Source organism: Heterocephalus glaber, unplaced genomic scaffold (assembly GCF_053883595.1).
Source record: "Heterocephalus glaber isolate CG9 unplaced genomic scaffold, H.glaber_assembly_v1.0 deba00001429, whole genome shotgun sequence".
In the NCBI taxonomy this organism is placed as follows: domain Eukaryota; kingdom Metazoa; phylum Chordata; class Mammalia; order Rodentia; family Bathyergidae; genus Heterocephalus; species Heterocephalus glaber.
In genome coordinates this window covers 27,446,304-27,460,417 of record NW_028258294.1, presented here as the reverse complement: position 1 = coordinate 27,460,417, position 14,114 = coordinate 27,446,304, and the positions used below count along the sequence as shown (strand labels likewise).

At 36.7% G+C, this 14,114-nt stretch overlaps 1 protein-coding gene across 3 annotated transcripts in view; it reads right to left on the bottom strand.

Annotated features, from left to right (window-relative positions):
• The window catches only part of Sik2 (salt inducible kinase 2), a 153,902-nt gene that overhangs the window by 92,057 nt on the left and 47,731 nt on the right, over positions 1-14,114 (bottom strand). The gene's annotated exons all lie outside the window — the stretch shown is intronic.

The window sequence follows — 14,114 nt, the reverse complement described above, 5'->3', positions numbered from 1 at the left end:
CCCTCCCACTACCGCTACCCCTTTGGACCTTTTCTTCCTATTTTACATTATCGATTATTCATTCTAATCATTGGTACATTTTAGGTATACAATATAATGACATTCATCATTGGAAATTTGCACCTTTACATAGTCTCTCTTGGTTCTTATTTTTCACCCTTGCCCAGCCCTCCCTTCAACCCCTCCAGTCCTCCCTATTTACAAAGATTTTGTTCCTATTTTTCCATTTTCTCACATTAATTCCATTCCCTTCTTTCCTTTCCCCTACCCCCCCACTTTCTTCCCCTTTACCCCTTTTCTTCCATTTCACATTACCTATTATACATTTAGTCCTTATTTACACTTTCAGTTTCTCACACCAGAGAAACTATTTGGTATTTATACATGTGTGTCCTATTAATTTCACTTAAGAGTATTGCCTCAATGTGCATCCACTTAGCTATAAATGTCTCTAATTTCTCATTTTTTATGGCTGAGTAGTACTCCATTTTATTAAAAATCCACATTTTCTTATCCAGTCTCCAGTTGATGGGTATTTGGGCTGTTTCCAAGTTTAAGCTATCACAAACTGTGCAGCTATGAACATGGGTGCACATATATCACTGTGGTATGATTCTTTTAATTCTTTGGGGAAGATCCCCAGCAGTGGAATAGCGGGGTCAAATGGAACTTCCAGTCCTAGTTCTTTGAGGTATCTCCACATTGATTTCCACAGTGCTTGCACCAGTCTACACTCCCACCAGCAGTGGAGCAGGGTTCCTCTTTCCCCACAGCCCTGCCAGCATTTGTTATTGGTTGATTTCATGATAGCAGCCATTCTTTCTGGAGTGAAGTGGAATCTCAGCCTTGTTTTCATTTGCATCTCTCGAATGACCAGTTAAATTGAACATTTTTTCATGTATTTATTTGCTATTTCTACTTCTTTGTCTGAGAAATGTCTGTTCATTTCAGATGCCCATTTTTGGATTGGGTCTTTAAATTTGGGAGGTCTGATCTTTTTAAGTTCTTTATAGATTCGAGATAGTAGACCTTTGTCTGAGGAAGAGCAGGTGAAGATTTTTTCCCACATTGTGGGTTGTCTCTTCACACTGCTGGTGGTTTCTCTTGCTGTGCAGAAGCTTTTGAATAAGAAGAGACTCCATTTGTTGATTGTTTGTGCTAGTTCACGGGCAACTGAGGTTTTGTTCATAAAATCTTTTCCTACTCCGATGTCTTCAAGGGTTCTACTTAACTTCTGTTCCAACTGGTTCAGAGTTTCTATTTTAATATTTAGATCTTTAATCCATTGTGATTTTAGTTTAGTGCATGGTGAGAGATATAGGTCTAGTTTTAATCTTTGGCAAGTTGAAGCCCAATTTTTCCAGCACCATTTCTTAAAGAGGCTTTCTTCCAGTGAGGATGTTTGGCTCCTTTGTCAAAGATGAGATGGCTGAGTGTGCCTGGCGTTCTTTCTGCATCTTCTAATCTGTTCCACTGGTCCTCAAGTCTGTTTCTTTGCCAGTACCATGCTGTTTTTATCACAGTAGCTTTGTAGTATAGTTGCAGGTTGGGGATTGTGATACCCCCTGCCATGTCTCTTTACCTAGAATTGCTTTTGCTATTCTGGGTCTCTTTTTGTTCCAAATGAATTTTTGGATTGTTTTCTCAAGGTCTGTGAAGTATGCTGCTGGGATCTCAATTGGAATTGCATTAAATCTATATAGCAGTTTTGGAAGTATGGCCATTTTCACTCTATTAATCCTTCCTATACAGGAGCAGGGGATGTCTGTTCATTTTCTGATATCTCCAATCTCTGTTTTCACAGTGCCATAGTTTTCAGGGAAGAGGTCTTTGATTTCTTTTGTTAGGCTGATTCTTAGGTATTTCAGTTTTATGGATGCTATTGTGAAAGGAATTATTTCTCCTATTTCTCTCTCAGTGAGTCTGTCACTTGTGCAGAGGAAAGCTACTGATTTTTGTGTGTTGACCTTGTAACCAGCTACTTGACTGATTTGGTTATTAAGTCTAGAAGACTTTTGGTGGCGTTCTAGGGGTCTTCTATATAGAGTATCATGTCATCTGCAAATAATGACAATTTGACTTCTTCATTTCCTATCTTTATTCCCTTTATTTCTTTCTCTTGTCTAATTGCCATGGTTAATGTTTCCAGAACTATATTGAACAAGAGTGGTGATAGTGGACATCCTTGTCTTGTTCCTGATTTTAGTGGGAAGGATTTCAGTTTTTTTACCATTTAGTATGATATTGGCTGTTGGTTTTTCATAGATGGCTTTTATCAGTTTGAGGTAGAGACCATCTATTCCAATTTTTTGTAGGGTTTTTATCATAAATGCATGTTGGATTTTGTCATGCTTTTTCTGCATCTATGGAGATAATCATATGGTTTTTGTCCTTGGTTCTATTGATATAGTGTATTACATTAATTGATTTTCGTATATTGAACCATCCCTGCATCCCTGGGATGAATCCCACTTGATCAGGGTGTATGATCTTCTTGATGATCTTCTGCATTCTGTTTGCCAGTATCTTATTAAGGATTTTTGCATTTGTGTTCATTAGTGAGATTGGCCTATAGTTCTCCTTTTCGATTGGATCTTTCTCTGCTTTGGGGATCAAGGTGATGTTTGCTTCCAGGAATGAATTTGGGAGTATTGCTTCCCTTTCAATTTCATTGAAGAGTTTAAACAGTAGTGGCAGCAGTTCCTCTCTAAATGTCTTGTAGAATTCAGCAGTGAAGCCATCAGGGCCTGGGCTTTTCTTAGTGGATAAGTTTTTAATTACATTTTCAATTTCATTGGTTGATATTGGGTTGTTCAGAATTTTTAGGTCTTCTTCCTTCAACTTTGGTAATTCATATGTATCTAGGAATCTGTTCATTTCTTCTGTGTTGCCCATCTTATTGGCATACAGGTTCTGGAAGTAGGTATTGATGATCATCTGGATTTCTGCTGGGTCTGTTGTAATTTCACCCTTTTCATTCCTAATTGCATGGATTTGGGCCTTTTCTTTCCTTTTTCTGATAAGGTTGGCCAAAGGTTTGTCAATTTTGTTGATTCTTTCAAAGAACCAACTCTTGGCTTCACTGATTTTTTGTATTGTTCTCTTAGTCTCCATTGCATTGATTTCTCCTCTGATCTTTATAATTTCCTCCCTTGTATGAGCTCTGGGGTTGTCCTGCTCTTCTTTTTCTAGAAGCTTGAGGTGCAGCATGAGGTCGTTTAATTGGGCTCGTTCTGTTTTCCTAATATGCGTATTCACTGCTATGAATTTCCCTCATAAGACTGCTTTCATTGTGTCCTATAGATTCCGATATGTTGTATTGTCACTGTCATTTAATGGAAGGAACTGTCTGATTTCTTCTTTAATTTCTTCTGTGACCCATTGGTTATTCAGAAGTGTGTTGTTCAATTTCCACATGTTTATGCAATTTTTCCAGTTTCTTTTGTTATGGATCTCCAATTTCATCCCACTATGGTCTGATAATATATAGGGGATAACTTCAACTCCTTTGCACTTACTTAAACATGTTCTATGTGTGAGTATGTGGTCTATTTTTGAGAATGACCCATGTGCAGCTGAGAAGAATGTGTATTCTGATTTTGTGGGGTGGAATGCTCTGTAAACATGTTAAGTTCATTTGTTCAAGAGTTCGATTGAGTTGTAGTATTTCATTACTTAGTTTTTGTCTAGTTGATCTATTTGTGACAGTGGGGTGCTGAGGTCCCCCACCAGAACTGTATTAGTGCATATGTGACTTTTCATGTCCATTAGTATTTGTTTTATATAGTTGGGCACAGTAGTGTTTCATGCATAGATATTTATGATTGTCATCTCTTCCTCTTGGATTCTTCCCTTTACAAGGATGTAGTGTCCTTCTTCGTCTCTCTTAATCAGTGTTGGTTTGAAATCTACTTGATCTGCAGAGGATAGCTACTCCTGCTTTTTTTCAGGTTTCTGTTGCATGCAGTATTGTTTCCAACCCTTTTACTTTCAGTCTATGAGTTTCCTTTTGAATTAAGTGTGTTTCTTGTATGCAGCATATTATTGGATGTTGCTTCTTGACCCATTCTGCCAGTCTATTTCTTTTGATTGGTGAATTGAGACCATTAACATTGATGGTTATAACTGAAACGTATTGACTTGTCATTGCCATGAGTTTTTCTTTTTGTTGGGTTCTCCCCCTTTACATTTAATTTCTTGTCATGCCAGATGGGTTCATTCTGCTTTGCTTCCTGGGGTTGTGATCCTCAATGTCTGTTCCTAGGATATTGTGTAAAATTCTTTGGAGTGCTGGTTTGGTATTCACGAAGTTCCTAAGGTGCTGTTTGTCATGAAAGTATCTTATTTCTCCATCCATTTTGAAAGATAGTTTTGCAGGGTACATCAATTTGGGTTGGAGGCTGTTTTTTTTTAGGGCTTGGAATATGTCACTCCAAGCTCTTCTTGCCTTGATGGTTTGTGTTGAGAAGTCTGCTGTGATTCTGATGGGCTTTCCTTTGTATGTGATTTGTTTCTTTTCTCTAACTGCTTGTAGAACTTTGTTCTTCTCTTGAGTTTCTGGAATCTTAACAATTATATGCCTTTGTGTAGTTTTTTTGTTGATCAAGGCTATTTGGAGTCCTATATGCCTCACTTATCTGTATGTCAAGCTCTTTTCCCCTGCTTGGAAAGTTTTCTGCCATTATTTCTGTGAAGAGATTTTTTATGTCATCTGCACTCTCTCCTGTTTCTTCATTGACTCCAATCAGTCTTATGTTATTCTTTGCATCATCTAGCAGCTGCTGGATTGATTTCTCATGTTCCCTTATAATTTTGAAGCAATTTTTCTTTTCCTGGTCATTAATTCCAATCTTATCTTCTATATCTGAAATTCTGTCCTCACATTGGCTCATTCTGCTGTGTAGACTTTCAATCGAGTTTTTCATGTCCTGGAAATCTATTTGCATCTGTTTTATGGATTCCATTTATTTCCTATGTTGGAATTCCATCATGTTCCTGAGCTCCTCTCTAGATTTATTAATCATGTCTTGCACTAGGAGCACAATTTCTCCTATTATCTGAGAAATTATTTCTGATTTCATTTTTTCCAGATCCCCTTTTGTTGCCAGTTCAGTGGGTCCAGGTGGTTGAGTATCAGAGTGTTCCACCTCATTTCCCTTTGGGGTTGCTGTAGGTGATCTGGAAGTCTGGTTTTGAGACTTATTTACGTGTTTTCTCATTTCGCCTGGGGGGGCAGGGTGGGTGCTGTTGGTGCTCATGTGGCTCACCTCCTCTGAGCTGGGAGAGGTGGGACCGGGGCTGGGAGCAGCGGGAGGGATGGTGGCCCAAAAGCCCTTTCTCTGGGTTGGGAGCAGCCAGAGGGATGGTGGCTGGGAAGCCCCTTCCTCTGGACCAGGAGCCGTGGGATGACGGCTCAGAAGCCCCTACCTCTGAGCCAGAAGCGGTGGGATGGATGGCGGCTCAGAAGCCCCTTCCTCTGGGCTGGGAGCAGTGGGACAGACAGTAGCCCAAAAGCCCTTTCCTCTGGGAAGGGAATGGTGGGACGGATGGCAGCCCAAAAGCCCTTTCCTCTGGGCTGGGAGCGGCAGGAGGGATGGTGGCCGGGAAGCCTTTTACTCTGGGCTGGGAGTGACTGGACCTACTTATCATTTTCTTAATGATGTCATTTAAAGTTCTAAATTTTAATGGAATCTCATTTATCAATTTCTTTCTTTTATACATCATGTTTTTTGTATCCTAGGAAATTCTTGCCTACCCTAAATTCATGAACATTTTCCCTTGTAATTTCTTCTTAAAGTTTTATACTTTTAGGCTTTCATATTTAGGTTCATAGATCTTTTCAAGTTATTTTTATGTATGGAAATAAAGGGTTCAGGTTAATTTTTTACATATGGATAACAGGCATTTGTTCTAGTACCATTTGCTGAGAACGCTACTTTTTCCTCTGCTCTTAAGTTGGAGTTTATGTTCTATAAAATGTTAATGTTAAATAATCTTTCAAAACTCAGTGGACCATATATGTGTGGTCCTATTTCTAGATTCTCTGCTTTATTCCAATGATCTATATGTCTTTCCTTACATCAACACTGCCTTGATTACTGTAGCTTTAGAGGAGGTCTTAAAATTAGATAATAAAAGTCTTCCAACACTGTTTTTTTTTTACTTTTCTAGGTCCTTTGTACTCCTACATAACTTTTAAATTCAGCATCCAATTCTTCATTTATAGCAAGAATACAAAGATCTGAATTTTTATATATACTTTGTGTTTTCTAATCCTGCTAAATTCAAATACAAGTTCTAGGGGCTCCTAGAGATTTCTTGGTATTTTCTCTGTAGATGATCATTTCACCTACATATAAAAATTTTACTTCTACCTTGCCAATCCTATGCTCATTTTTTTTTTTTTTTTTGGTATCGGGGATCGAACTTGGATCCTTCCGCTTGCAAGGCAGGCGGCAGAACCACGGAGCTAAATCCCTGGCCCTGATTGTTTCTTTTTGATCCCAGGCTATTTTGGTTTGGGCCCATGTTTCAAAGTTTAATGGAAAGATGAAGAGTAGGCATATTTGCCCTTGTTCCCCACCTTAGGGAGGAAGCATTGTATCTTCGCCATTCATATAAGGTGTTTTTGCTGGAAGTATGGAGTACATGTCTTATCTGTTGAGAAGGTTCTGTTCTACTTCTAGTCTCCTGATAGCTTTTACCATGAACAGCTGTAGAATTTAGTCCAATACTTTTTCTGCAACTACTGACAGGATCATATGGTTTTTTCCTTTCCTCTGTTAAAATGATGACTTTTGGGGGTTGATCTTCCAATGCTGAACCAACACTGCCATCCCTATAATAAAACCACTTTCTACATACTGCCAGATCTGACTTCTAATTGTTTTGTTAAACAAATTTTTAATCTATGTTCATACTTTTTTCTTCTATTATCTTTATCCAGTTTTAGCATTAGCACAATGTTCTTCTTTTTTGGTACTGGGGATCGAACTCAGGTCCTTGTGCTTGCGGGGCAGGCGGCAGAACCACTGACCTAAATCCCTGGCAGCACAATATTGATTTCCTAAAATGAAGGGAGAAGTGTTCCTTCTTTGTTTTGCTTTAAATGTTTGATATAATTCATCAGTTAAAATGTATATGATCCTGTTGTTGTCATATAGGTAGGTTTTCAAGTTAGGAATATACTTTACTTTAATAGGTGCTATTCAAATTTCATTTTTCCTTCAGAGTCAGTTTCATTAATTTGTCTTCCAAGGTACTTCTTAGAAGTTGTCAAATTTATTTCAAAAAATAATTTTGTAATATGCTTTGTATATCCCTTTAAAGTCTATAAAATCTGTGCTAATGTCCTCTAAATTTTGATATTGTAATTTTAAAAATGTATAATTGTTTTTTTTTGGGTACTGGGGATCGAACTCGGGACCTTGTGCTTGCGAGTCAGGAGGTGGCATCATTGAGCTAAATTCCTGGCCCTTGTATAATTGATATTGTGTAATAGGAAGAAAAGGTCTAAAGGAGTAGGGGAAGTGGGAGGGGTAGGGGAAAAGAAAGAAGGGAAAAGAAAAGAATATGAGAAAAGGAAAAAAAATGGAAACAAAGTCTTTGCAAATAGGGAAGGGTGGAGGGGGTGAAGAGAGGGCAGGGGAAGGGGAAAAAAATAAGAACCAAGATACATCATGTAAAGGTACAAGATCCCAATGATGAATGTAACTGTATTTTATACTTAAAATGTATCAATAAACTTCATGAAAAAAAAACAAAGCACTGTGGCTGGGGATTTAGCTCAGTGGTGCCGCCACCTGCCTCGCAAGCACAAGGTCCCGAGTTTGATTACCAGTACAAAAAGAAAAAGCACTGATACATTATCTTCAGTCATATAAAGTTACATGGGACATATATTTATATAAGGAGTTGGCACTGGCTCCCTAGTATAGCTTATAAGTACTATTATGTAGCATTTATATAAAGCTTACAGGGTAGCAAATTACTTCACTTAACATCATCAACACACAAAAAAGAAAACTACAAGGCCTGAAAAATCATCTTGGCTGAGGTAACACATTGCCATAGACAAAGTCAAAAATCACAACGTATACTGATGCAAATTAATCAAAATCAAGTGCCTGGCACAGTATAGGTACTCAATGCATATCAATTAAACGGATAAATGAATTGTGCAAACCATGGTTACCTTCACATGTATCAACTGTAAACATATTATTTACCTTAAAAATCCTACTAAAATTAAAACCTAACAAGTTTTTCATTAGAACTCAGAGCTTAATTCTTATAGAACATTGTTAGTAATCCAAATTTAAAGTACCTTTATTTAATTTTACTTGTACAAAGAATTTTCCTTGTATATGGTATGTGAAATATTAAGCTCTTCAGCAAAGAATATGTAGCTTCAGGCAACTTAACAATATTATAAATCTAATTTAGAGTTTGAAATGCTGTTAAAAGACAAAAGAAGTCAAGTAAAAGAAGTAAAAATAATTTTATTTTCACATATAATATCAAAGTTAGAAAACACAATTTTCCCTCTATGCTGAAACTATTTCTAGAGATAACGAAATAGTAGTATTTCTAGAAAACTCATGTTTACCGAGACCAGCCACATTATTAGACTTTGAGAGTAAACATAAAAGCTGAGCTAACTTTGATCTTAGCTCTACTGCATACAAACTTGCTTCAAGACTATTATCTTTATTTTCATTGACTTTATGTAACTTAGTAAAAAAGAGTTTTCCAATTTTAAAAATAAAGTAACTTGGAGCCGGGAATTTAGGTCAGTGGTTCTGCCGCCTGCCTCGCAAGTGCAAGGACCCGAGTTAGATCCCTGGTACCAAAAAAAAATAAAAACAAAATAAAGTAACTTGGAAATAACCAGCAACACGGTCATTCAAAGAATTTATATTTTGCTGTTTAAACTGCTAGAGGTATGAAGAGGAAAAAATGGAAGAGGATTAAAAAAAAAGGACTACTGCTTAAGATCAACAAAATGTTTATAATATTTCAAGATATGGATACCCAGCCTTTACTTGCCCCAAACTAAAAATTATGCCACAGATTTTATATCTGTAATATAGCATCATATTACTATTTCTTCAATGAACATACAATAACTATTCCAAAAATGGTAAGCAAGGATGCATTTGAGCTTTTTGAGAGAATGTTATTTTCTTAAAAGCTTTTTCTTACTGTGTTTCATTATAGAAATTGAAGTTCTCTCTCTAGGCTTTAAATAACAGTAAGTGGAATATATATCCACTGATAATTATATTTTAATTCGCCTCTAAAATTCAGAGATTTCTTCTACTTTTTCAGAAAGTTTACAACAAGATGGTTTAACCAAGTCATAAGTTGAAACCTAGTTGCTCAGAAAAACCAAAGGAAAATTAATTGCTAAATCTAAAATTTGAAATATCCCTATTAATGATATTAAGCTATATTTTAGGTATTTAGCATATTAGCACCAGGAATGTACATCTACTTTTTCTATATTTTATGAGAGAAATATCTATATAATCACAATGAAATAAAACTTTTAGAACTAATGAACTACTGAAATTAATGCTTGAAGATATTATTGCATTTGTAAATAACTCAAATTTGCATTTATTAGTAAGTCACTGAGCTACATTTTTATGCCTCTCTTCATCCCCTGGATTAACTTCTGGATTGTGCTAACACTTACATGAATATTACTATGGTAATTAGAAATGATCTCGTTAGCCATGAGAAAAAGATGTTGAAAAAGCACTACAGTATCTTCCTTCTGTACTCCCACCATCAGCATGCTATACCACTGCCGTCTGTGCCATCACAAGGACTCTGAATGAGCACAGTAACCAAAGCATAAGACCTACAACTGCATTGTGTGCTATCATTTATAAAATGCTTTCACATTCATGATCTTGCATAATCCTCATGAATGAATGAATGAACATTCATTCCTTGTTTGGTTACCTTAGCAAGCATCATTAGTTTCAAGAAGATAATGTAATTATATAAGCACATAATAGACAAGATAATTATAAGGGTCTCCTGTTATCTAGTTACTTTTACATTATAGTCATATTTACTTCATGAATTTAAATCCCTTCACTTGGTTACCTTAATTTGTAGACAAGATGTTACCTGATCTAGGGAAAATAATTTACTAGGTACATGCAATAACTATATTATTTTGGAACATGGTGGTCACCATCTAAAGCATATAGTATTTGATTGCAGATTCAAAGTCAGAGTATAGACAGATACATGGAATATGTGCAAGGATCAACAAAATGTTGTACTCACAGATGGAGAGACAACTGAGTATAAAAAAAGAATGAAACTATGTGACACTACCCTAACCAGCTACGGTATGCTGAAATATAATAGGCGTTAGAACACTGGAACTGACAAGCTACATAACATATCAATTATAAAATATGCGTAGCCTGACAGAATTTAGAAAAATAAAAGCTATTCATTTTGCTAACAATTCAAGAGCGCACTGACTGGGAAATCATAATTGGTAAAGAGACATATATTTCAGCAACAAGACACGTTTGCCATACTCTTCTATCTACCTGGACCTTCTCCAAAAGATCTACTCTCTAAAATATCTCTAAGTTGAACTATACAGATCTGTGTCATTTTCTTTCAAGTAAAAATATACTTATTTTTCCAAGAGTAAAAGCAGTACACATCCATTATGAAAAATTAAAATATAGAAAACTAATGTAGAAATGAAAGCCCGACTCCTTAGATAACCTCTGTGCAGCTTGATTCTCCAAACTTCTCTATGCCAGTATATATGTACGAGATATAAACATTTTATAAATAAATATAGTTATAGTCTATGCCCATATATATGTATGAGACATAAACATTTTAAGTATAAATATAGTTTCAGTATATAAATACACCATGATATGGACAATAAATCATGTGTTATGGTCTGAAGGTCTGCGGTCCCCCACACACTCAAAATTCATTTGTTGAAACTTAATCTCCAATGTGATAGAATTAGGTGCAGTCCTTAGAAAGTGATTAGGTCATGAGAGCACTATTCGAGGATTAGTGCCCATATAGAAGACCTCAGACAGCAAGTTAGTCTTTTTCACACAGGAGGAGGCAGCAGGAAGAAAGTGCCATTTATGAAGAAACCAACTCTCACCAGACACTGTGGGTACCCTGACTCTGAATTTATCAGCCTCTAGAACTGTGAGAAATATATTTCTGCTATTTATAAGTTACTCAGTGTATGGTATTTTGTTACAACAGCCTGAAAGAACTATAAACTTCAAACAGTAAACAGCATTCCATAATTTGTTTTGCTTTTTGGTACTGGGGATCGAACTCGGGATCTTGTGCTTGCGCGGCAGGGACCGGAACCACTGAGCTAAATCCCCGGCCCAAACAGCATTACATAGTAACAATTTATTTTAAACCCTAAATCATACTATACATACTATTCTACAACTTACAATTTTTAATCTTGTAACAATTTTTCTCTTAACATTATAAAACCCATTTTCATTTTTTGTTCATATCCACTCATTCACTTCCATAATTTTCCTTTTTTTTTTTTTTTTTTTGGTACCGGGGATCAAACTTGGGTCCTTGCACTTGCACAGCAGGCGGCGAAACCACTGAGCTAAATCCCCAGCCCCCATAATTTTCCTTTTTAAAAAATAAGAAGTCCAGGAAGCTTTTTAACAAAGTTGTGTTAGATTTGTAAATCAAATTCTCCTACAACATGGAAACAAACATTATGTCAATTCAAATCTTTCAGTTTTCCTCATCTTCAGATTTCTTTAAAATTTGTAACTTGAAAGGTATATTTAGAATATCAGTTTGGAAATAAACAGGTGAAAGTATTGGTTTCATTACAAGCAAATTGGACTTAAGCCGTAGAAATGCTGAGAGCAGTCATTTAGAAGGTAAGATATGTGCCATGTGGCCAATATGTCAGAAAAAAAAATACTCCCTTTTCCTTGGCACCTTTGAGAAAATAAAGATTTTTCTTTTTTTTGGTACCAGGGATTGAACTGGGGACCTTGTGCTTGCGAGGCAGGCAGTGGAACCACTGGGCTAAATTCCCAGCCTGAAAATAAAGATTTTTCTATATTTGACACTGTGGCTGACGTTAAACGTATCATCTTAGTGTAATACCAAGAAATTTAAAAAAAATTCTCAAGGTATTGCCTCTTTCTCAAGAATCAATATCTGTAATAAAAAATTAGTCCATTATCACAAAAGTTATTGAGAAATAATACTTACTAATAGATTTGTAAAGATTGCCTAACTCTACATTTAAAAATATAAAACACAGGGACTGGGGATTTAACTTAGTGGCACTGTGTCTGCCTCACAAGTGCAAGGTCCTGAGTTTGAGCCCTTATACACACACACACACACACACACACACACACACACAAAACACTTTAATAGCAAAATAAATCCTACTCCTTTATTCAGTTACTGAATGCCTACTGTGTGCCTTACACTTTACTGGGGAAACAGAAAATGAACAAGACAAATCCTGTCCTGTATAAAATCACAGTGGAATATAAGAAAAACACATAAACTATGAAGAGTATTTTATGTAGACAAAACTAGGAGAAAAATGAATGAGAGGTTTTAACCAACTTGGAAGGCTTCACAACTTAAGTGAAATTTAAACTGAGTAATGAAAAATGAGGTCTCTGTCTGGTAAAAATGAGGGTGAGGGCATTCTGGAATTGTGATAATAAGAAATATAATCTATTTGGTCTTTGTCTCCACTTCCAGACACAGAGCTTCTAAAACTTCTGGAATTTCTGAGTGACAGGATCATTTTATCAGATTTGTGTTAATGAGGTGACTCTTGGTGAGTTTCTAGACAGTGCTGGGATTGGGGCTGGCTAAAGAAAACCCAACTGTGATTAGAGTTGGAATTTTCAGCCCCACTTTTGGGCCCCAAAAGAGGGAAGAGGGGTTTGAGATTGAACTAATCGCCAGAGGCCAATTATTTAATCATTTATGCCTATAATGGAACCTTCATAAAAACCCCAAATGATGGAATTTGGAGAGGTTCCAGGTTGGTGAACTTATCAAGGTGCTGTAAGATGGTGTCCCCAGAAAGGACATGGAAGCTCCACACCACCCTTCACACCTGGCCCTACAGATCTCTTTTATTTTGCTTCCTGTGTTGTAAACTTTATAATAAACCAGCAAATGTACCTAAATTGTTTTCCTCAGTTCTGCAAGCCATTCTAGAAAATCACTGAACCTATGGGTAGCTGTAGGAACCTCTGACTTTGTAAACAAGTTGGACAAGTTCAGGTAACATGCTACTTGTTTCTGGGCTATAAAGTGAGTAGTCTTGAAAGGATGAGTCTTTAAGACTTGTGGAGTCTGATGCTCACTCTGGGTAGTTAGTATGAAAGTTGAACTAAACTGTAGGATATTGAGTTGGTATTGGAGATCTGGTTGGTGTAGGAGGAAAACCTCATATATTTGGGGTCAGAAATGCTGGGAGTGAAAAATAGCTCAGAAAAGTGATGGCACACAAGTAAGGAAACATAGAGAACAGGGGAACATTCAAGTTGACTTGAGGGAAGGGAAAGAAGAGATTAACATTTATTATGTGTCAGGTTCTGTTGGAATTTTAGTTTATTGTACTAATTTTACAACGATATTACAAATGAAAATCTGAGATTGTTATGGTTTATATCTAGATGCTCCCCAAAGCCTCATATGCTCACAGGTGTGGCTTTTGGGAGTGATTGGATCATGGGGGTGTGATACTTATGAGTTTACAGATAAATATGATTTGGGAGACAAAGACTGGTTGGAGGGCTGGGGATTTAGCTCAGTGGTCTCGCTGCCTGCTGCGCAAGCGTAAGGACACGAGTTCGATCCCCAGTACCAAAAAAAAAAAAAAAACATGGGGCCGGGCATTTAGCTCAGTGGTTCCAGCACCTGCCTTGCAAATGCAAGGTCTTTAGTTCGATCCCTGGTACTCTGCCCCCAAAAATAAATAAAATAAAGGAAGGCCAGACTCTGTCTTAAAAACACCAAAAAAAATTAAAAAAAAAAAAGACTGGTTGGAGGAGTTGGGTCATGGGAGTGTGGCC